This window comes from Pleurodeles waltl, chromosome 7, assembly GCF_031143425.1.
Source record: "Pleurodeles waltl isolate 20211129_DDA chromosome 7, aPleWal1.hap1.20221129, whole genome shotgun sequence".
Lineage (NCBI taxonomy): Eukaryota > Metazoa > Chordata > Amphibia > Caudata > Salamandridae > Pleurodeles > Pleurodeles waltl.
The window spans coordinates 1,530,290,629-1,530,316,432 of NC_090446.1; positions in this window are offsets into that span (position 1 = coordinate 1,530,290,629).

Below are 25,804 nucleotides of genomic sequence, written 5' to 3' on the forward strand. Positions count from 1 at the left end.
GCGGACTTTGCGTGCAGTGGAGGGGTCTGGGTGGGGGAGGAGGCCTGTGGGTGTACCTAGGCCAGGCAGAAAAACGTAGACTAAGCCCCTCCGTAATGCAGGCCATGTGGCACTCCACCCCACCACAGTAGAGTGCAAAGTACAGCTATACATACCCCTGTGTCATCCATGTGTGCAGATGTCCGCCATGTAGGCCAGATCCCAGAAATTGCATCTGCAGAGGCCAGGAGCACGGCGTAGTGCAGGGGGCTGCTGTGTCTGTATGGTCCGCCAACGGTAGCGGTATGCCATGCACTCAACCTGTCTATCTTCTGTCTCCCCCCCCCTTTTTGTGGTCTCCCTGTTCTTTTGTGCATCAGCATTATCAGGCGGAGGTACAGTGGCACCGGAGCACGAGGGAGCTGCATCCCACATGGCCATGGAGGGCCACACCACGGACTCAGAATGCACCAGTGGGACGGAGGGCGAGGGGAGCTTCACGTCGGCCACCGGATCACCAAGCAGCGACACAGACTCGTCCGCCGATGGGAGCTCCCTTGTGATGGCGGCAACATCTGTGCACCCCACTTCTACAGGTACAGCCGCCACCTCCCCTACCAGCACCGCCCTCCCAGCAGCCCCTCAGCGTTCGCCCCGTGCCCGCTCACCCAGGAGGGTGGGCATCACCTTCGCCCCAGGCACCTCAGGCCCTGCCCCAGCCACCCCTGCTGCCCTCAGTGAGGAGGCCATTGACCTCCTCAGGTCACTCACTGTTGGGCAGTCTACTATTGTGAATGCCATCCAGGGTGTAGAAAGGGAGTTGCAACACGGTAATGCATTCCTGGAGGGCATTCATTCTGGTCAGGCTGTCCTTCAGCGAACCCTGCAATCTCTGGCCTCATCACTGATGGCAGCCATTGTCCCTGTGTCTAGCCTCCCCCCTCCAACCTCTTCCACCCAGACCCAATCCCCTGTACCCCAGCCCATCCCAAGCACACCTACAGACCAGCATGCACACAAGTCAACACACAAGGGAAGCTCAGGCAAACATAGGCACCACACAACCCACAGGCACACACACAAGCAACACACACATGCAGACACAGCAACATCCACTGCCTCCACTGTGTCCCCCTCCTCCTCTTCTCCCTCCTCCCACCCAGTGTCGTCTACACTCTCACCTGCATGCACTACATCTACAGGCACCAGGACTCACACCAGAACACCCAGCACCACACCCCGCTCACCTGCACTCACCACCTCCACTCCCATTTACACGTCCCCTGTGTCCTCTCCCAGTGTGTCTGTGACGCCCCCTCCCAAAGTACACAAACGTGGGCACCCACACACCCAACATCCATCCACCTCACTACAGCCTCCAGTACTTGCACCTGCACCCAAAACACCTAAAGTGACACCTCCTACAACCACCTCCTCTTCCTCCACTCCCAGGCCCCCTCAAACTACCCATCCCAGTGTTCGTCAGAAACTGTCCCTCTGTAAAGTTGACCTTTTTGCCCCCACCCCCCCTCCAATTCATCAGTCCCGTCGTAGCGCCTCAGCCAAAAAGCCTCCAATACCAGTGGTGCCTGTTCAAGGTGTGTGGAGTGCACCGGCCACCAGGGCAGGCAGTATGACCCGGAGCCAAGGCACTGGCAGCCCACCCCCTGTAAAGGCTCTGAAATTGGAAAGTGGCCGACAGGACCCTGTGAAGACTCCTGGAGGCAAAACAACTCACAGGGGTCCCAGGGGGATTGCAGAGTCAGCTGTGACTCCTCCAAAGGTGGGGAAGGGCCAGAGGAAGTCTGCACAGCCTGTTGTGAGCATCACGGCGGAGAGGGGCGGCATCCTTCCCGGCGGTCGGGACGCCACCGCCAGCACTGTCGTCACTGGTCCGGAGACCACCGCCAGAGTCATTGCCCAGGAGGGCCCAAGTATCGTCACTGGTCCGGAGACCACCGCCAGAGTCATTGCCCAAGAGGGCCCAAGTATCGTCACTGGTCCGGAGACCACCGCCACCGCCAGAGTCAGCGCCCAGGAGGGCCCAAGTATCGTCACTGGTCAGGAGACCACCGCCGGAGTCAGTGCCCAGGAGGGCCCAAGTATCGTCACTGGTCCGGAGACCACTGCCACCGCCAGAGTCAGTGCCCAGGAGGGCCCAAGTATCGTCACTGGTCAGGAGACCACCGCCGGAGTCAGTGCCCAGGAGGGCCCAAGTATCGTCACTGGTCAGGAGACCACCGCCGGAGTCAGTGCCCAGGAGGGCCCCGGCTGCCACAGCCCCACTGGGCAATGACGGAACGTCATGCCACACACCAATGCCCAGTCCAGGAAACGTCATGCCACACACCAATGCCCAGTCCAGGGAACGTCATGCCACACACCAATGCCCGTTCCAGAACCCCCATGGCAAAGCACCGCTAAACAGTCCTGAACCGCCATGGCAAAGCACCGCTGAACAGTCCTGAACCGCCATGGCAAAGCACAGCTGAACAGTCCAGAGACCGCCATGGCAAAGCACCGCTGAGCAGTCCTGAACCGCCATGGCAAAGCACCGCTGAACAGTCCTGAACCGCCATGGCAAAGCACCGCTGAACAGTCCAGAGACCACCATGGCAAAGCAACGCTGAACAGTCCAGAGACCGCCATGGCAAAGCACCGCTGAACAGTCCTGAACCGCCATGGCAAAGCACAGCTGAACAGTCCAGAGACCGCCATGGCAAAGCACCGCTGAGCAGTCCTGAACCGCCATGGCAAAGCACCGCTGAACAGTCCTGAACCGCCATGGCAAAGCACCGCTGAACAGTCCAGAGACCGCCATGGCAAAGCAACGCTGAACAGTCCAGAGACCGCCATGGCAAAGCACCGCTGAACAGTCCTGAACCGCCATGGCAAAGCACCGCTGAACAGTCAAGAGACCGCCATGGCAAAGCACCACTGAACAGGGCATGCACCGGGGAAGAATTAAAAGACCGCCACATCAAGCATCGTCATCCCATGTGCAGCTGGGACAGTGACGGGACAGGAACTTTCACGGGGAGACTAATCCAGTCTGGGCACCAGTCCCTCTCCAGAGCCAGTGGAGGCTGTTATCTACTTGTGAAACTGTGGCTTTGCACTCCCCAGGATGGTACAGTGGGCAAACCACCCACTGTAGAGACTTGAGAGACTGTGGCTTTGCACTCCCCAGGATGGTACAGTGGGCAAACCACCCACTGTAGAGACTTGAGAGACTGTGGCTTTGCACTCCCCAGGATGTAACAGTGGGCAAGCCACCCACTGTAGAGACTTGAGAGACTGTGGCTTTGCACCCCCCAGGATGGTACAGTGGGCAACCCACTCACTGTAGAGACTTGAGAGACTGTGGCTTTGCACTCCCCAGGATAAAGCAGTGGGCAAACCACCCACTGTAGAGACTTGAGAGACTGTGGCTTTGCACTCCCCAGGATACATCAATGGGCATGGAGCCTCGTCGTGGATCTGGATTTGCACTCATCTGGCTGAGGTGCCCCCGCTTCCCTTCCCCCTGAGGTGCCTGTAGTATTTCTATCTGATGCCCCGGCAGTGTTCTCTCCGATTGTGGACAGGTATCTTTTGTGGACCTCGCCCATGCATTTTTGGACTAGTGGTGCAAGGACATTGATATGTGCATATCTGCACTACTTCTCGTAATGTATATATTTTTGAATGATTTTATAATATATCTGTATATTTTTGAAACATGTATATTGATACATTACAATGTTTGAACTGATTTTGTTTTGTCTTTGCATTCTTCCGGGGGGATTGTGGGTTGTTACTGTGATTTTTGTAAATGCATTGGTGTGTGTGTTGAAATATGTGAGGGTGGGGGTGGGGGTGTTTCGTGTGTGTCCCCCTAACTTTTGCCTCCCCCCTCCCTTATGTCGTAGGTGCAGTACTCACTGTTGTCTTCTCCCGCGCCGGCGTTGCTCTTCGTAGATGAGTAGGAATACAAGGGCCGGTAGAATGTGTAATTCCGGCTCCATGGAGTCTTTCCGCCGTGTTTTTATCCACGGTAAATCTGTCCCGGAAAATGTGGTGGATTGGTAGGTTGTGATACTATGGGCGGTACATTGTCTTCCGCCTGTCTGTTGGTGGTGACCGCCGCGCTGCTTTTCTGTACCGCCGTGGCGGGCGGTGTGTTAAAGTGGCTGTCTTTGTTGGCGGTTTCCGCCAGGGTCATAATTCCCTTTTTTGTCCGCCGGCCTGTTTGCGGTATTGCCGCACCTTTAACACCGTCCGCCAGGATTGTAATGACCCCCCATGTCTTTTCTTGGTCTTTTTCAACAGGTGTTCATACCAACTCATCATGGTGGTCATATTTTCAACCAAGTTTTTTCTAATTTGAAGTTTGAATCTTTCAAACCTTTACCATTAGTATGGTCTGATCACCATCTAATTTTTAAATGACAAAAATTAAAACATGATCAACTCCCCTCGGGGTAAACCTGAACCATTCCAAGCGCCTTCCACAAAATGTATCCTGTAGACTTGTGCCTGTCCTTTGAAGCAAATACCCCTTCTCTTTCGGGGGGTTCTCGCATATTGAGTGTATGGATGACTGGATTCTTAACACCATTAATGACTTGGCTCCGGCCTCCATACTCAAATCTCTCAGAACCAAACAGTTAGCCCCTTAGTTTAATGAGAACTTTAAGACTGGTAAGAAACTCTGTAAATGTCTGGAGAGGAAGTCACAGGAATACTATAATTTGAGTGACAAAAATAAACTTTGTCATTCCCAGGTCTCCTCAGCTAAAAACATTTTTTTGAGCTAAGGATTGCCAAGTCAGGCAAGAAATCCAAAGAAATGTTCTAAATTGTAAAAATGTTCATGAATCCTGACGTCGCCATCAGAGGCCATCAACCCTCAGCTGAATGGTGTGATCTGCTGGCTTTGTGTTTTCATGATAAAATCACTACTATTCAAGCAAGCCTGCTCATTGACTCACAGTCTGTTGATATTCCTCTTGAGCTTGTATTTTCTAATTAGACTACTCTTGAGATGCCAATGCTTTCTACCTTTCCACCTATTTCTAATGGAAGAATCACTGACGGCTACCAAGAACCTTAAATCAGGGTCTCCATCCGACCCATGCCCTCCCATTATAGTTGCCTAAGCGGCCCAGGTTATTAACCTCATTGCTAATAAAGTTTTGAACACTTAATTGTCACCTGGAACGGTTCCAGTGCAATGGAAACATGCCAGAAATCCTGCCCTTGCTTATAAAACCTGCTGATCCCAAAGTTCAAGAGAATTATAGGCCCATATCTCTTTTTCCTGCTTTTTCAAACGTTTTAGAATTTTTTTTAACTCCCAACCCTCCTTGCACCCACGTCAGTCTGGATTCAGAGCTAACTGCAGTACAGAGACGACCCTGTTAGAGATCGTCAAGCACACTAAGGGCATCCTAGATAAAGGGGGGAAGGCTGTCCTAATTAATGTTGGATCTATCAGCAGCCTTTCATACTGTGCCCCATGAAAGACTGCTGAAGTGGCTTACTTCCTTCTTGGATGAAAGAAGTCAAGAAGTTTGGGGCACTTTTTCTACTGCAATCCGTGGAGTTCAAGGTTCGGCACTTAGCCCTGCCTTTTTCAAGTCTTACCTTATGCCCTTATGCCCTTAGCTGTATTAGCTGAGACTTTGGGGGCTAAGGTAATATCATACTGACTACACCCTGCGTCTATTCACATGTGAAAAGGGAGACGAGTTTGATGGAGAGGCCTCGCTAATGTCTTCCACTGGCTGTCCATCATCCAATTAAATGGAATCCTGACAAGACATAAATTGTGTTTTTTAGCTCTACATCACCAAATTTTGGGGAGGATCTTCTGGCTGAAAGACACCCCCCTCCCTGGCCCACAACAGGGCACTGTAAATAATTTAGGAATTCAATTTTACAGTGCCCACAACCCCAAATTGAGGCACTGGTTGGTTCTTGTTTTGAGATTATATGCCCCTTGAAAAATCTTTTACCTTTTCTGTCTGTTGAAGCTAAGAAAACAGTGATCCAAGCCTTGATAACTTCTGGACTTGATTATGGAAATGCACTATATGCCTTCACAGACTTCAAGTGGTGCAGATTGCGGTTGCTCAGATTCTTCTTAACCTTTCCCCACGAAACCATACGGCCCCTCATTTAAAAGCGCTCACTGGCTTCCTGTTGAAAAGAGGCTCCATTTTGAAACCCTGGTCTTTTTTCACAAAGCACTGCACGGCACTGGAGCTGGTTATTTAAGGAGTAGGATTTGTGACTGGTTTAGAACTTAGTGGACAGGTTACTGCGTCACAACGGTGATGAATATTCCATCCGCTAAAATCTAAGTCCCATAGGCTATAATGGGATTTAGATTTCAGTGGACGGGGATATCCATCACTGTTGAGTAACCCATCTGCCAAGTTCTAAATCAGGCTCTCTGTCCCCTGCCTCCCCCCAACCCCCTCCCTCAGAAATCTATGGTCATGTTACAGTTCATTAGCCAGAATTCCAAGAATCTGCCAGGCCAGGACTGGGGGCAAATCCTTCTCTTCCTAGGGCCACTCACCTGGAAGAATCTTTCTCCGGAGTTTCGCATCACAACTGAGTAATTCAGCTTTAAGAAAAAAATTCAAAACTTGGCTCTTTCAACAAGCTTAATATGATGATCGGCGATTTGTGGGCAGCATTGAAATTAGCGCTGGGACACTCTATGGAGTATCCGTGCGCTCTATAAATCTCATACCATTCCACACCTCCACAATCACATCTGAATTCACAATCCTTCCTAACACCTTCGCTCGTTTAGACTCCTACTTGCACATATTCCACGCATACAGAAAAGCAGATCCGAGCCTTCTCCTACAGTGCCCCTAAAGCATGGAACGACCGGCAGCTGCAAATAAGAGCCTCCCCATCACTTCGAGAACTCTGCAAGAAGCTGAAGACCTGGTGTAAGGAAATGCCTCCTTGGCATGGTTACCCCCTGACTTTTTGCCTTTGCTGATGCTATGTTTTGAATTGAAAGTGTGCTGAGGCCTGCTAACCAGGCCCCAGCACCAGTGTTCTTTCCCTAACCTGTACTTTTGATTCCACAATTGGCACACCCTGGCATCCAGGTAAGTCCCTTGTAACTGGTACCCCTGGTACCAAGGGCCCTGATGCCAGGGAAGGTCTCTAAGAGCTGCAGCATATCTTATGCCACCCTGAGGACCCCTCACTCAGCACAGACACACTGCTTGCCAGCTTGTGTGTGCTGAGGAGAACAAAACGAGTAAGTCGACATGGCACTCCCCTCAGGGTGCCATGCCAACCTCACACTGCCTATGCAGTATAGATAAGTCACCCCTCTAGTAGGCCTTACAGCCCTAAGGCAGGGTGCACTATACCATAGGTGAGGGCACCAGTGCATGAGTACTGTGCCCCTACAGTGTCTAAGCCAAACCTTAGACATTGTAAGCCATAAGAGTATATGGTCTGGGAGTCTGTCAAACACAGACTCCACAGCACCATAATGGCTACACTGAAAACTGGGAAGTTTGGTATCAAACTTCTCAGCACAATAAATGCACACTAATGCCAGTGTACATTTTATTGTGAAATACACCCCAGAGGGCACCTTAGAGGTGCCCCCTGAAACCTTAACCGACTATCTGTGTAGGCTGACTGGTTCCAGCAGCCTGCCACAACCGAGACATGTTGCTGGCCCCATGGGGAGAGTGCCTTTGTCACTCTGAGGCCAGTAACAAAGCCTGCACTGGGTGGAGATGCTATCACCTCCCCCAGGCAGGAGCTGTAACACCTGGCGGTGAGCCTCAAAGGCTTACCCCCTTTGTTCCAGCACCGCAGGGCACTCCAGCTAGTGGAGTTGCCCGCCCCCTCCGGTCACGGCCCCACTTTTGGCGGCAAGGCCGGAGGAGATAATGAGAATAACAAGGAGGAGTCACTGGCCAGTCAGGACAGCCCCTAAGGTGTCCTGAGCTGAAGTGACTCTAACTTTTAGAAATCCTCCATCTTGCAGATGGAGGATTCCCCAATAGGATTAGGGATGTGACCCCCTCCCCTTGGAAGGAGGCACAAAGAGGGTGTACCCACCCTCAGGGCTAGTAGCCATTGGCTACTAACCCCCCAGACCTAAACACGCCCTTAAATTTAGTATTTAAGGGCTTCCCTGAACCTAAGAATTTAGATTCCTGCAACTTACGAGAAGAAGAGGACTGCTGAGCTGAAAGACCCCTGCAGAGGAAGAGAAGAAGACACCAACTGCTTTGGCCCCAGACCTACCGGCCTGTCTCCTGCCTTCCAAAGAAACCTGCTCCAGCGATGCTTTCCCAAGGACCAGCGACCTCTGAATCCTCAGAGGACTGCCCTGCTTCAAGAAAGACCAGAAACTCCCGAGGACAGCGGCACTGCTCCAAAAGAACTGCAACTTTGTTACAGAGGAGCAGATTTAAAGACCCCTGCAAATCCCCGCAAGAAGCGTGAGACTTGCAACACTGCACCCGGCGACCCCGACTCGACTGGTGGAGAACCAACATCTCAGGGAGGACCCTCCGGCGACTCCGAGACCGTGAGTAACCAAAGTTGTCCCCCCTGAGCCCCCACAGCGACGCCTGCAGAGGGAATCCCGAGGCTCCACCTGACCGCGACTGCCTGAACCTAAAGTCCCGACGGCTGGAAAAGACCCTGCACCCGCAGCCCCCAGCACCTGAAGGAACGGAACTTCTGTGCAGGAGTGACCCCCAGGAGGCCCTCTCCCTTGCCCAGGTGGTGGCTACCCCGAGGAGCCCCCCCCTTGCCTGCCTGCACCGCTGAAGAGACCCCTTGGTTTCTCATTGAAAACCATTGAAAACCCGACGCGTGTTTGCACACTGCACCCGGCCGCCCCCGCGCTGCTGAGGGTGTACTTTTTGTGCTGACTTGTGTGTCCCCCGGTGCCCTACAAAACCCCCCTGGTCTGCCCTCCGAAGACACGGGTACTTACCTGCTGGCAGACCAGAACCGGGGCACCCCCTTCTCTCCATTGAAGCCTATGTGTTTTGGGCACCTCTTTGACCTCTGCACCTGACCGGCCCTGAGCTGCTGGTGTGGTAACTTTGGGGTTGCTCTGAACCCCCAACGGTGGGCTACCTTGGACCCAAACCTGAGACTTGTAAATGATTTACTTACCTGCTAAAACTAACAATAACTTACCTCCCCCAGGAACTGTGAAAATTGCACTGTGTCCACTTTTAAAACAGCTATTTGTGTTTTATGTGAAAAGTATATATGCTACTGTAATTATTCAAAGTTCCTAAAGTACTTACCTGCAATACCTTTCAAATGAGATATTACATGTCTGTGGTTCTTAAAATAAACTAAGAAAAAATATTTTTCTATAACAAAACCTATTGGCTGGATTTGTCTCTGAGTGTGTGTTCCTCATTTATAGCCTGTGTGTATGTACAACAAATGCTTAACACTACTCCTTTGATAAGCCTACTGCTCGACCACACTACCACAAAATAGAGCATTAGTATTATCTCTTTTTGCCACTATCTTACCTCTAAGGGGAACCCTTGGACTCTGTGCATGCTATTCCTTACTTTGAAATAGCACATACAGAGCCAACTTCCTACACCTGGATTTTCGAGTAGTTCCTCTAGGCCCAGGTTTGGCTAGACTCACACCTGCTCAGAGCCAGGATACCCTTTCAGGTGATATAGTGCTCACCAAATCTGCATAACATGACATAACAGAGGTGCCAGCCTAAAACAGAGAGTATTCAAAAACCACTGTAACGCATATCAACTTCAGGCGTAGTGGAGCCCCAAGGTATAATCAATTCTTCAGGCTGTTTTTAAGTTCTGAACATTAAACCAGGACACCAAATTTATTTTTGTCCAATCGGATACCTCGCATACAGCCATGCAGTATGTTCAAATGGGCCACAGCAGGTCCAATGTTGTGACTGTGAGATATCAGTGTGGTACACGGGGGCCATGTGAGACATCAGTGTGGTATACAGGGGCCATGTGAGACATCAGTGTGGTACACAGGGGGACGTGGGAGACATCAGTGTGGTACACAGGAGAGTCCTATGAGACATCAGTGTGGTACACAGGGTCATGGGAGACATCAGTGTGGTACACATGAGAGTCATGTGAGACATCAGTGTGGTACAGAGGGGGTAATGGGAGACATCAGTGTGGTAAATAGAAGAGTCATCTGAGACACCAGTGTGGTACACGGTACACAGGGGGTCATGGGAGAAATCAGTGTGGTACGCAGGGGGTCATGGGAGACAGTGTAGTACACAGAAGAGTCATGTGAGTCATCAGTGTGGTACACAGGGGCCATGTGACACATCAGTGTGGTACACAGGGGGCCATGGGAGACATCAGTGTGGTTCACAGGAGAGTCATGTGTGATAGTGTGGTACACAGGGGACATGTGAGACATCAGTGTGGTACACAGGAGAGTCATGAGTCACATCAGTGTGGTACACAGTGGCCATGTGAGTAATCAGTGTGGTACATGGGCCGTGTGAAACATCAGTTTGGTACACAGGGGGTCACATGAGACATCAGTGTGGTACACAGGAGGGTCATGTGAGACATCAGTGTGGAACACAGGAGAGTCATGGTAGACAGTATGGTACACAGGAGAGTCATGTGACACATCAGTGAGGTACACAGTGGCCGTGTGAGACATCAGTGTGGTACACAGGAGAGTCATGAGACACATCAGTGTATTACACAGTGGCCGTGTGAGACATCAGTTCGGTACACAGGGGGTCACATGAGACATCAGTGTGGTACACAGGAGGGTCATGTGAGACATCAGTGTGGTACATAGGAGGGTCATGTGAGACATCAGTGTGGTACACATGGAGTCATGGGAGACAGTGTGGTACACAGGAGAGTCACTGGAGACATCAATGTGGTACACAGAGGGCCATGGGAGACATCAGTGTGGTACACAGGAGAATAACGTGAGACATCAGTATGGTACATAAGGGCCATGTAAGACATCAGTGTGGTACACAAGAGGGTCACGTGAGACATCAGTGTTGTACACAGGGGATCACGTGAGACATCAGTGTGGTACTCAGGAGGGTCATGTGAGACATCAGTGTGGTACACAGGATAGTCATGTGACACAGTGTGGTACACAGGGGGCCATGTGTGAGACATCAGTGTGGTACACAGGGAGTCATGTGAGACATCAGTGTGGTACTCTAGAGAGTCATGTGAGATATCAGTGTGGTAAACAGTGACCATGTGATGCATCAGTGTGGTACACAGGGGTGTCGTGTGAGACATCAGTTTGGTACACAGGGAGTCGTGAGACTTCAGTGTGGTACACAGGGGTGTCATGTGAGACATCAGTGTGGTACACAGGGGTGTCATTTGAGACATCAGTTTGGTACACAGGGGGTTGTGACACATCAGTGTGGCATACGGGGGCCATGTGACACATCAGTGTGGTACACAGGAGGTCACGTGAGACATCAGTGTGGTACACAGGGGGTCATGGGAGACATCAGTGTGGGACACAGGAGAGTCATGTGAGACATCAGTGTGGTACATAGGGGCCATGTGAGACATCAGTGCGGTACAAAGGAGAGTCATGTGACACATCAACATCAGTGTGGTACACAGTGGCCGTGTGAGATATCAGTGTGGTACATGGGCCATTTGAGACATCAGTGTGGTACACAGGAGAGTCATGTGACACATCAGTGTGGTATGCAGGGGCCATGTGAGACATCATTGTGGTACACATGGGGTCACGTGAGAGAGTATGGTACACAGGGGGTCATGGGAGACATCAGTGTGGTACACAGGAGAGTCATGTGACACATAGGTGTGGTACACACAGGCCCTGTGAGACATCATTGTGGTACACAGGAGAGTCATGTGACACATCAGTGTGGTATATAGGGGCTATATGAGACATCAGTGTGGTACATGGGGTCAGATGAGACATCAGTGTGGTACACAGGGGGTCATGGGAGACATCAGTGTGGTACACAGGGGTCATGGGAGACATCAGTGTGGTACATAGGGGCCATGTGAGACATCAGTGTGGTACACAGGAGGGTCATGTGACCCATCAGTGTGGTATACAGGGGGTCACGTGAGACAGTGTGGTACAAAGGGGGTCATGGGAGGCATCAGTGTGGTACAAAGGAGAGTCATGTGACACATCAGTGTGGTATACAGGGGCAACGTGAGACATCAGTGTGGTACACGGGATCAAGTAAAACATCAGTGTGGTTCACAGGAGCCATGGAAGACATCAGTGTGGTACACAGGAGAGTCAGGTGGGACATCAATGTGGTACATAGGGGCCATGTGAGACATCAGTGTGGTACACAGGGTCATGAGAGACAGTGTGGTACACAGGAGAATCATGTGACACAGTGTGGTCTACACGGGCCATGTGAGACATCAGTGTGGTACACGGGGTCATGGGAGACAGCGTGGTACACAGGAGAATCATGTGACACAGTGTGGTACACACGGGCCATGTGAGACATCAGTGTGGTACATAAGGGGTCACGGGAGACATCAGTGTGGTACACAAGAGAGTCACCTGAGACATCAGTGTGGTACACAGGGGGTCATGGGAGACATCAGTGTGGTGGTGCACAGGAGAATTATGTGAGACATCAGTATGGTACACAAGGGTCATGTGAGACATCAGTGTGGTACACAAGAAGGTCACATGACACATCAGTGTGGTACTCAGGAGGGTCATGTGAGACATCGGTGTGGTACAGAGAAGAGTCATGTGACACAGTGTGGTACACAGGGGCCGTGTGTGAGACATCAGTGTGGTACACAGGAAGTCATGTGAGACATCACTGTGGTACACAGTGGCCATGTGATGCATCAGTGTGGTACACAGGGGTGTCATATGAGACATCATTTGGTACACAGGGGGTCATGAGACTTCAGTGTGGTACACAGGGGTGTCATGTGAGACATCAGTGTGGTACACAGGGATGTCATAGGAGACATCAGTTTGGTACACAGGGGGTCGTGACACATCTGTGTGGCATACGGGGCCATGTGACACATCAGTGTGGTACACAGGGGGTCACGTGAGACATCAGTGTGGTACACAGGGGGTCGTGTGACACATCAGTGTGGTATACAGGGGCCACATGAGACATCAGTGTGGTACATGGGGTCAGGTGCGACATCAGTGTGGTACACAAGAGGGTCATGTGAGACATCAGTGTTGTGCACAGGAGATCACGTGAGACATCAGTGTGGTACTCAGGAGGGTCATGTGAGACATCAGTGTGGTACACAGGAGAGTCATGTGAGACATCAGTGTGTTACACAGGGGGTCATGGAAAAACATCAGTTTGGTACACAGGAGAGTCATCTGAGACATCAGTGTGGTACACAGGGGGTCATGGGAGATGTAGGAGGCTGGACTGGCTTGTAGTGAGTACCTAGGGGTACTTGCACCTTGCACCAGGCCCAGTTATCCCTTATTAGTGTATAGGGTGTCTAGCAGCTTAGGCTGATAGATAATGGTAGCTTAGCAGAGCAGCTTAGGCTGAACTAGGAGACGTGTGAAGCTACTACAGTACCACCTAGTGTCATATGCACAATATCATAAGAAAACACAATACACAGTTATACTAAAAATAAAGGTACTTTATTTTTATGACAATATGCCAAAGTATCTCAGAGTGTACCCTCAGTGAGAGGATAGGAAATATACACAAGATATATATACACAATAGCAAAAATATGCAGTATAGTCTTAGAAAACAGTGCAAACAATGTATAGTTACAATAGGATGCAATGGGGAAACATAGGGATAGGGGCAACACAAACCATATACTCCAAAAGTAGAATGCGAACCACGAATGGACCCCAAACCTATGTGACCTTGTAGAGGGTCGCTGGGACTATTAGAAAATAGTGAGAGTTAGAAAAATAACCCTCCCCAAGACCCTGAAAAGTGAGTGCAAAGTGCACTAAAGTTCCCCTAAGGACAAAGAAGTCGTGTTAGAGGAATAATGCAGGAAAGACACAAACCAACAATGCAACAACTGTGGATTTCCAATCTAGGGTACCTGTGGAACAAAGGGACCAAGTCCAAAAGTCACAAGCAAGTCGGAGATGGGCAGATGCCCAGGAAATGCCAGCTGCGGGTGCAAAGAAGCTTCGACTGGACTGAAGAAGCTGTGGTTTCTGCAGGAACGCAAAGGGCTAGAGACTTCCCCTTTGGAGGACGGATCCCTCTCGCCTTGTAGAGTCGTGCAGAAGTGTTTTCCCGCCGAAAGAACGCCAACAAGCCTTGCTAGCTGCAAATAGTGCGGTTAGCGTTTTTGGACGCTGCTGCGGCCCAGGAGGGACCAGGAGGTCGCAAATTGGACCAGGAGGTAGAGGGGACGTCGAGCAAGACAAAGAGCGCTCTTAGCAGCAGGTAGCACCCAGAGAAGTGCCAGAAACAGGCACTACGAGGATGCGTGAAACGGTGCTCACCCGAAGTTACACAAAGGAGTCCCACGTCGCCGGAGACCAACTTAGAAAGTCGTGCAATGCAGGATAGAGTGCCGTGGACCCAGGCTTGGCTGTGCACGAAGGATTTCCACCGGAAGTGCACAGGGGCCGGAGTAGCTGCAAAAGTCGCGGTTCCCAGCAATGCAGTCTAGCGAGGTGAGGCAAAGACTTACCTCCACCAAACTTGGACTGAAGAGTCACTGGACTGTGGGAGTCACTTGGACAGAGTTGCTGGATTCGAGGGACCTTGCTCGTCGTGCTGAGAGGAGACCCAAGGGACCGGTAATGCAGCTTTTTGGTGCCTGCGGTTGCAGGGGGAAGATTCCGTCGACCCACAGGAGATTTCTTCGGAGCTTCTAGTGCAGAGAGGAGGCAGACTACCCCCACAGCATGCACCACCAGGAAAACAGTCGAGAAGGCGGCAGGATCAGCGTTACAGAGTTGCAGTAGTCGTCTTTGCTACTATGTTGCAGGTTTGCAGGCTTCCAGCGCGGTCAGCAGTCGATTCCTTGGCAGAAGGTGAAGAGAGAGATGCAGAGGAACTCGGATGAGCTCTTGCATTCGTTATCTAAGGAATCCCAAGAGACAGAGACCCTAAATAGCCAGAAAAGAGGGTTTGGCTACTTAGGAGAGAGGATAGGCTAGCAACACCTGAAGGAGCCTATCACAAGGAGTCTCTGACGTCACCTGGTGGCACTGGCCACTCAGAGCAGTCCAGTGTGCCAGCAGCACCTCTGTTTCCAAGATGGCAGAGGTCTGGAGCACACTGGAGGAGCTCTGGGCACCTCCCAGGGGAGGTACAGGTCAGGGGAGTGGTCACTCCCCTTTCCTTTGTCCAGTTTCGCGCCAGAGCAGGGCTAAGGGGTCCCTGAACCGGTGTAGACTGGCTTATGCAGAATTGGGCACATCTGTGCCCAAGAAAGCATTTCCAGAGGCTGGGGGAGGCTACTCCTCCCCTGCCTTCACACCATTTTCCAAAGGGAGAGGGTGTCACACCCTCTCTCAGAGGAAGTCCTTTGTTCTGCCATCCTGGGCCAGGCCTGGCTGGACCCCAGGAGGGCAGCTGCCTGTCTGAGGGGCTGGCAGCAGCAGCAGCTGCAGTGAAACCCCAGGAAGGGCAGTTTGGCAGTACCAGGGTCTGTGCTACAGACCACTGGGATCATGGGATTGTGCCAACTATGCCAGGATGGTATAGAGGGGGCAATTCCATGATCATAGACATGTTACATGGCCATATTTGGAGTTACCATTGTGAAGCTACATATAGGTAGTGACCTATATGTAGTGCGCGCGTGTAATGGTGTCCCCGCACTCACAAAGTTCAGGGAATTGGCTCTGAACAATGTGGGGGCACCTTGGCTAGTGCCAGGGTGCCCTCACACTAAGTAACTTAGCACCCAACCTTTACTAGGTAAAGGTTAGACATATAGGTGACTTATAAGTTACTTAAGTGCAGTGAAAAATGGTTGTGAAATAACGTGGACGTTATTTCACTCAGGCTGCAGTGGCAGTCATGTGTAAGAATTGTCAGAGCTCCCTATGGGTGGCAAAAGAAATGCTGCAGCCCATAGGGATCTCCTGGAACCCCAATACCCTGGGTACCTCAGTACCATATACTAGGGAATTATAAGGGTGTTCCAGTAAGCCAATGTAAATTGGTAAAATTGGTCACTAGCCTGTTAGTGACAATTTGTAAAGAGAGAGCATAACCACTGAGGTTCTGGTTAGCAGAGCCTCAGTGAGACAGTTAGGCACCACACAGGGAACACATACATATAGGCCACAAACTTTTGAGCACTGGGGTCCTGACTAGCAGGGTCCCAGTGACACATAACAAACATACTGAAAACATAGGGTTTTCACTATGAGCACTGGGCCCTGGCAAGCAGGATACCAGTGAGACAGTGAAAACACCCTGACATACACTCACAAACAGGCCCAAAGTGGGGGTAACAAGGCTAGAAAGAGGCTACTTTCTCACAGGAGACATCAGTGTGGTACACAGGAAAATCATGTGAGACATCAGTGCGGTACACAAGGGCCATGTGAGACATCAGTGTGGTATACAAGAGGGTCACGTGAGACATCAGTGTGGTACACAGGGGGTCACGTGAGACATCAGCGTGGTACTCAGGAGGGTCATGTGAGACATCAGTGTGGTACACAGGAGAGTCATGTGACACAGTGTGACACACAGGGGCTGTGTGTGACACATCATTGTGGTACACAGGGAGCCATGTGAGGCATCACTGTGGTACACAGGAGAGTCATGTGAGACAGTGTGGTACACTAGAAAGTCATGTGAGACATCAGTGTGGTACACAGGGGTGTCATGTGAGACATCAGTTTGGTACACAGGGAGTTGTGAGACATCAGTGTGGTACATAGGGGTGTCATGTAAGACATTGGTGTGTTACACAGGGGTATCATATGAGGCATCAGTTTGGCACACAGGGGGTCATGAGACATCAGTATGGTACACAGGAGGCCGTGTGAGATATCAGTGTGGCACATAGATGGCCGTGTTAGATATCACTGTGTTACATAGGGGTCATGTGAGATATCAGTGTGCTACACAAAGAATTTGAGCAGTCCCATTGTTGTGATACACCAATGTGCTACACAACAATGTGGTACACAAGGGGTCATGTGAGATACCTCTGTGGTACCCAGGGGGTCAGAGAGTAGTACAGCTGAAGTACTGATGCTGTGAGACACCAGTGTGCTATCCAGCAAGTCATGTGAGACATGAGTGCGCTACTCAAGATGCCAGACACGCAATCGGGGTGCCATCCTGATGATGTGGGTGCTACACAGTAGGATATTGGAGACATCAGTGTGCCACACAAAGTGTCTGATACACTGACATGTGCAGTACTGATACCCTTAGACATAAATGTGCCATTCAGTGTGGCGGACATGCGAACGGGTGCAGTACAGATGCTGTGAGACATGGGTGCCACTCAAGGTGTCAGAAATGCAAACGGGTGCAGTACTGATGCTGTGAGACATGGGTGCACCACTCAAGGCGTAAGATACTTGAACGGGTGCAGTACTGAGGCTTTGAGACATGAGTGTATTACTCGAGATGTCAGACATGCAAACTAGTACAGTACTGATGCCGTGAAACGGGAGTGTCCCACTTAATGTGTCAGACACGCAAACCGGTGCAGTACTGATGCTGTGAAATGTGAGGCACCCAATGAGTCACACACCAAACGGGTGCAGTTCTGACGCTGTGAGACATGAGTGCACCACTCAATGTGTCAGACACGTGAACGGTTGCAATACTGATGCCGTGAGAAATGAGTGCCACTCCCTGCGTGAGACACATAAGCAGGTGTAGTACTGATGCTGTGAGTGCGCCACTCAAAATGTTAGTGTGCAGTATTGATGCCGTGAGACATGGCTGCACCACTCAAGCTGTGAGACGTGAACAGGTGCAGTACTCATGCTGTGAGACATGAGTGTGCCACTCAAGGTGTGAAGCACAGATGCAGTGTTCATGCTTTTATACATCAGTGTGCCACTCAAGGTGCCAGGCATGCAAACAGGTGCAGTACCAATGCTGTGAGACATGAGTGTGCCAATCAAGGTGTCAGACATGCGAACAGGTGCAGTACTGATGCTGTGAGACGTGAGTGTGCCACTCAAGGTGTAGGACATGCGAACAGGTGCAGTACTGGTGCTGTGAGACACGAGTGTGCCACTCAAGGTGTGAGACTTGTGAACAGGTGCAATACTGGTGCTGTGAGACACAAGTGTGCCACTCAAGGTGTAAGACACGCGAACAGGTACAGTACTGGTGCTGTGAGACACGAGTGTGCCACTCAAGGTGTAAGACACGCGAACAGGTACAGTACTGGTGCTGTGAGACACGAGTGTGCCACTCATGATGTAAGACACGAACAGGTGCAGTATTGGTGCGGTGAAACACGAGTGTGCCACTCAAGGTGTAAGACACCTTAACAGGTGCAGTACTGATGCTGTGAGACACGAGTGTGCCACTCAAGGTGTAAGACACATGAACAGGTGCACCACCACTGCTGTGAGACATGAGTGTGTCACTCAAGGTGTCAGACAGGTGAACAGATGTAGTACTGATGCTGTGAGACATGAGTGTGCCACTCAAGTTGTCAGACATGCGAACAGGTGCAGTACTGATGCTGTGAGACGTGAGTGTGCCACTCAAGGTGTAGGACGTGCGAACAGGTGCAGTACTGGTGTTGTGAGACACAAGTGCCCTACTCGCAGTGTAAGACATGGGAACAGGTGCAGTACTGGTGCTGTGAGACACGAGTGTGCCACTCAAGGTGTAAGACTTGTGAACAGGTGCAATACTGGTGCTGTGAGACACGAGTGTGCCACTCAAGGTGTAAGACACGTGAACAGGTACAGTACTGGTGCTGTGAGACACGAGTGTGCCACTCATGATGTAAGACACGAACAGGTGCAGTATTGGTGCGGTGAAACACGAGTGTGCCACTCAAGGTGTAAGACACGCTAACAGGTGCAGTACTGATGCTGTGAGACACGAGTGTGCCACTCAAGGTGTAAGAAACATGAACAGGTGCACCACCACTGCTGTGAGACATGAGTGTGTCACTCAAGGTGTCAGACAGGTGAACAGATGTAGTACTGATGCTGTGAGACATGAGTGTGCCACTCAAGGTGCCAGACACGCAAATAGCTACAGTACTGGTGCTGTGAGACATGAGTGTGCACGAAAGGTGTCAGACAGGTGAACCGGGTGTCGGACATGCAAACAATTGCAATACTGACACTGCGAGACATGAGGTTGCCTCTCAAGGTGTCACACATGTGAACAGGGTGTCAGCTAGGTGAACATGTGCAGTACTGATGCCATGAGACATGAGTGTGTCACTCAAGGTGTAAGATACATGGACGGGTGCAGTGCTGATGCTGTGAGACATGAGAGTGACGCTCAAGGTATGAGACAGGTGCAGTCCTGATGCTGTGAGACACGAGTGTGCCCCTCAAGGTGTGAGGCACAGGTTCAGTATTCGTGCTTTTATACATGAGTGTGCCACTCAAGGTGTGAGACAGGTGAACAAGTGCAGTGCTGATGCTGTGAAACACGAGTGTGCCACTCAAGGTGTAAGACACATGAACAGGTGCAGTGCTGATGCTGTGAGACATGAGTGTGCCACTCAAGGTGTGAGACAGGTGAACAGGTGCAGTGCTGATGCTGTGAGACACGAGTGTGCCACAGGTGAACAGGTGCAGTGCTGATGCTGTGAGACACGAGTGTGCCACAGGTGAACAGGTGCAGTGCTGATGCTGTGAGACACGAGTGTGCCACAGGTGAACAGGTGCAGTGCTAATGCTGTGAGACACGAGTGTGCCACAGGTGAACAGGTGCAGTGCTGATGCTGTGAGACATGAGTGTGCCACAGGTGAACAGGTGCAGTACTGATGCTGAGACATGAGTATGCCACAGGTGCAGTGCTGGTGCTGTGAGACATGAGTATGCCACAGGTGCAGTGCTGATGCTGTGAGACATGAGTATGCCACAGGTGCAGTGCTAATGCTGTGAGACATGAGTGTGCCACAGGTGAACAGGTGCAGTGCTGATGCTGTGAGACATGAGTGTGCCACAGGTGAACAGGTGCAGTGCTCATGCTGAAACATGAGTATGCCACAGGTGCAGTGCTGGTGCTGTGAGAGACGAGTGTGCCACAGGTGAACAGGTGCAGTGCTGATGCTGTGAGACATGAGTGTGCCACAGGTGAACAGGTGCAGTGCTGATGCTGAGACATGAGTATGCCACAGGTGCAGTGCTGGTGCTGTGAGACATGAGTATGCCACAGGTGCAGTGCTGGTGCTGTGAGACATGAGTGTGCCACAGGTGAACAGGTGCAGTGCTGATGCTGTGAGACATGAGTGTGCCACAGGTGAACAGGTGCAGTGCTGATGCTGAGACATGAGTATGCCACAGGTGCAGTGCTGGTGCTGTGAGAGACGAGTGTGCCACAGGCGAACAGGTGCAGTGCTGATGCTGTGAGACATGAGTGTGCCACAGGTGAACAGGTGCAGTGCTGATGCTGAGACATGAGTATGCCACAGGTGCAGTGCTGGTGCTGTGAGAGACGAGTGTGCCACAGGTGCAGTGCTGATGCTGTGAGACATGAGTGTGCCACAGGTGAACAGGTGCAGTGCTGATGCTGAGACATGAGTATGCCACAGGTGCAGTGCTGGTGCTGTGAGAGACGAGTGTGCCACAGGTGAACAGGTGCAGTGCTGATGCTGTGAGACATGAGTGTGCCACAGGTGAACAGGTGCAGTGCTGATGCTGAGACATGAGTATGCCACAGGTGCAGTGCTGGTGCTGTGAGACATGAGTATGCCACAGGTGCAGTGCTGATGCTGTGAGACATGAGTATGCCACAGGTGCAGTGCTAATGCTGTGAGACATGAGTGTGCCACAGGTGAACAGGTGCAGTGCTGATGCTGTGAGACATGAGTGTGCCACAGGTGAACAGGTGCAGTGCTGATGCTGAGACATGAGTATGCCACAGGTGCAGTGCTGGTGCTGTGAGAGACGAGTGTGCCACAGGTGAACAGGTGCAGTGCTGATGCTGTGAGACATGAGTGTGCCACAGGTGAACAGGTGCAGTGCTGATGCTGTGAGACATGAGTGTGCCACAGGTGAACAGGTGCAGTACTGATGCTGAGACATGAGTATGCCACAGGTGCAGTGCTGGTGCTGTGAGACATGAGTATGCCACAGGTGCAGTGCTGATGCTGTGAGACATGAGTATGCCACAGGTGCAGTGCTAATGCTGTGAGACATGAGTGTGCCACAGGTGAACAGGTGCAGTGCTGATGCTGTGAGACATGAGTGTGCCACAGGTGAACAGGTGCAGTGCTGATGCTGAAACATGAGTATGCCACAGGTGCAGTGCTGGTGCTGTGAGAGACGAGTGTGCCACAGGTGAACAGGTGCAGTGCTGATGCTGTGAGACATGAGTGTGCCACAGGTGAACAGGTGCAGTGCTGATGCTGAGACATGAGTATGCCACAGGTGCAGTGCTGGTGCTGTGAGACATGAGTATGCCACAGGTGCAGTGCTGGTGCTGTGAGACATGAGTGTGCCACAGGTGAACAGGTGCAGTGCTGATGCTGTGAGACATGAGTGTGCCACAGGTGAACAGGTGCAGTTCTGATGCTGAGACATGAGTATGCCACAGGTGCAGTGCTGGTGCTGTGAGAGACGAGTGTGCCACAGGCGAACAGGTGCAGTGCTGATGCTGTGAGACATGAGTGTGCCACAGGTGAACAGGTGCAGTGCTGATGCTGAGACATGAGTATGCCACAGGTGCAGTGCTGGTGCTGTGAGAGACGAGTGTGCCACAGGTGCAGTGCTGATGCTGTGAGACATGAGTGTGCCACAGGTGAACAGGTGCAGTGCTGATGCTGAGACATGAGTATGCCACAGGTGCAGTGCTGGTGCTGTGAGAGACGAGTGTGCCACAGGTGAACAGGTGCAGTGCTGATGCTGTGAGACATGAGTGTGCCACAGGTGAACAGGTGCAGTGCTGATGCTGAGACATGAGTATGCCACAGGTGCAGTGCTGGTGCTGTGAGACATGAGTATGCCACAGGTGCAGTGCTGGTGCTGTGAGACATGAGTATGCCACAGGTGCAGTGCTAATGCTGTGAGACATGAGTGTGCCACAGGTGAACAGGTGCAGTGCTGATGCTGTGAGACATGAGTGTGCCACAGGTGAACAGGTGCAGTGCTGATGCTGAGACATGAGTATGCCACAGGTGCAGTGCTGGTGCTGTGAGAGACGAGTGTGCCACAGGTGAACAGGTGCAGTGCTGATGCTGTGAGACATGAGTGTGCCACAGGTGAACAGGTGCAGTGCTGATGCTGAGACATGAGTATGCCACAGGTGCAGTGCTGGTGCTGTGAGACATGAGTATGCCACAGGTGCAGTGCTGATGCTGTGAGAGACGAGTGTGCTATACGAAGTGCCAGAGGTGAGCAGCAGTTCCCAATCGGTGTAATCTGAAGCACAGTACCTGTGGGTGCTCCATCTCTGGGCCTGTGCTGCCCTCTGGTGGCTGCAGTGCGAAGTGCCCTGGCTGAGATCCTGTAAATGGATGTCTTTTCACACTTTGGGGGGCTTCCTGGCCGTTCCCCCTGTCCCCTCCCTTCGCAGGGTGCAGCTGCGGTGTGGGGGGGGGGCGATTGTATAATATAAAAATGAATATACTTTATTTTTGGTAAGCCTCAAGGAGGTATTTAATCACATTTTGGTTTCTTTTCTCCGTCAGAGCCTAAATTAGGAAATATTGATTTTCAGAGCAGTTTCCACACACATATTGTACTGCTCAGTGGTTACTGGCAGAACACGGGCAGGAGGAGTTTACACCGTGAAGTGCTGTGGGCTTGTGAAAAAGGGACTTTTGCTGTTTTTCTCTTTCCATGTGCAGTGGACGCCCCCTTCTCTTCTCTGCTGTGGTGAATGGCACTGGAGTTCTGTCCTTACAGGGATACTCGATGAAAACCCAGCTGTTCCAGCAGTGTCACCCCAACCACACCCATGTCCCACAACTCCACACCAGCCCTGGGGCGTAGCCCCATGGGGGGCTGTTTGGGGTGTTAGACCCCTCTAAAAAAATATTCTGTAGTGAATAGTTGGGTACAAGTGCTTTCAGTTGGTTAATGTGAAGTGTCCGTTGGATTTCACCTGGGATTTTTACCTGCTCACACTGACAAAAACACACACACTCGCTCTTGTCTGTGTTTTGAAGTCCTTAAAAAACAAATGCTGATTAGTTTGAAAACAATTGTGTTTTAAGTTCCCCTAATTATCCACAGTTCTCTCTCTTTCCACTCCTCATGTACTGCTTCTCATACAACAAGTTTTAACAAGTTGTCCCAGCATGATGTTAGGAAATCTGAAATGCTATGTCAGGACCGGAGGCTCCGATTATGCTTCTCTTTCTTCACTTTAATTATTTCAGCAGCCAATTAGAAGTGAGATAAAAAAAACACTACAAATCCCATGAATCAACATATCATGTGACCAACCATAGAGTGAATGCCCCTATATACCATGCTAGACACAGTATCAATTCCTCTTTCTTTGCTGCTCCACAGCCAGTTAAGTACCTCGATGTTCTATACTTTTTAAATTTTACAGGTTAACGTATCGTATTGGATTGAAACATAAGGCGTTACACACCCCTTTGTGTTGCTTTCTCACAAAGTCACTTGTGTGCTTATTTTCATACGGGTTACGATCCTAACATTCAGCTAGCAGTGTCCTTCTCACCCATTCCCCATTGGGAGCAACTTCTTCCCTTGCGTGGCACCCGCGCTGCGTTTAATTCATTTTGTGAGCAAGGATGCACTGCTCGGCAGCGCAGTCCTCTTTCTGTTTCCATGTGATTGCGCGCCATTGGGACCAACGTTCTGCCTAGCGCAGTGCCCGTGCTACATCTAATTCAATTTGTGGAGCGGGAACGGGAAGCGAGGACGCCCTGCTGGGAAGCACAGTCCTCTTTCTATTTCTATTAACTCTAAGGATTTTACCACCCCTCCCCCGGCCTCATTACTGTGCTCTGAACACGCATGCATGATTTCTATCTCCGGTCCTCGTCGAGCACTCTAGCTCCCCATCTTATGCCCTGAGTGCACTAGTCTCGGGGTTGCAATAATATTAATTTATAATAGGCTTTGCCTATTCTTCCTTGGGCAGGGCTCCCTCCACGCTTGAACTTCAAATTTATATTCAACCTTGCTATATAAAGGGTTGTCTTTTCTGCTTGCCCTGCTGAATTTATTTTACTCATCTGATTACTTCTTTGCAGCTACTTTGCTATTTTACTATCAGCATGGCTGACTATAACGCTAGAGTTGGGGATGACTACTGTTATGATGACCCGGCAGGATCCTTCGAATATGACCTTGTCTATGCACTGGAGGCTGGGGTTCGCCACACTGTGAATAAAGCCTTGGCCAAGGCTATTCGGCCTGTTAAACGTCACCTGCTAGGCTTTGCAGAGCAACAAGGCTGGATTCCTTTCTCAAGGCCCCAAGGTAGTGAAGCGTCCTCCCTGTTCCAGAGTACCCATGCCCCCAAGGGAGAAAAGAAAACCCAGGCGGCGGATTTTGAGAGTCTTGTCAGGTCTCTGGCCAAAGACCATAACTACAGCACCTCCTCTTTCACCCCAAAAACTAAGGCACGAGATGATTCTGACTGCTCTGTATCTGCCCAGACCTCAGATCAGGGAGATGACCCTCCTTGTAAGCGTAAGAAGAAGATGCATCATTCCTAAGAACCCCTGAGCACCCCAAAGGTACTTACCTTTGAACAGAAGGACATAATCCACCCCAGATCCACCCCTTGGGCCCCTTCAGCCGAAGTGACAGATTATGTGGACTCCCATATTCACCACAGGTTTGAGAAGGAGGTAAAATCTCATCTGAGATCCGAATGCCCCAGGCCAGATTTTCCATCTAAGGTAACTGAGACCCCCAAAATTGACCCTACTCTGTTCACCTGCCTGAAGTAGTTTTCCAAGGACCTAAAAGGACCATAAGGAGGGCATCTATCGTGCTTGGCATGGATGCCAGGACAAACTCCTGGATATTGCTGGGCCCTTAGCAAAAATCCTAGAGCTGGGATTTTAGGCTAAAGAGTCAGGGAATCCCATTGATCCCGAAGTCCATGTGGGTTGGGCTCCTCGGTCCCTCTTTTTCTTAGGGAATGCCAATTGTGCAATTTCTAGTGCACGCTGTTGCTCCATCCTCATAAAAATGGATCCCAAACTTGAGGACCTCGCCTCCTCGAGGCTGGGCCTCTTGTGCAAGGTTTGCTTTTTGGTTCTCCCTTTCTCAAAGAACTTCCAGATTTGCAGCTACTTATGCCAGTCCAGACAAGGCCCAAGGCTCTACTTAACAAAGTACTTCTCCCACTTTTTAGAGGGGCCGGACACTATAGAGGGCGAGCCATCGGCCGCAACTACAGTCAAGGTCCTCAGTGAGGCTCCTATCATGAGGGCGCAGGGGCTACCAGGACTCCAGTTCTGCCTCGTCTACCGTCTACCCCTTCCGACCACGAGCAGGCTGCTCTAGATTCTGGAGAGTGGGGTCCAGAGTTAACCAAGCCTCATATCAAAACGCACGGTCTGCAGGTGTGAGAAGGTAGCCTCTTTCTAGCCTTGTTACCCCCACTTTTGGCCTGTTTGTGAGTGTATGTCAGGGTGTTTGTCACTGTTTTCACTGTCTCACTGGGATCCTGATAGCTAGGCCTCAGTGCTCATAGTGAAAACA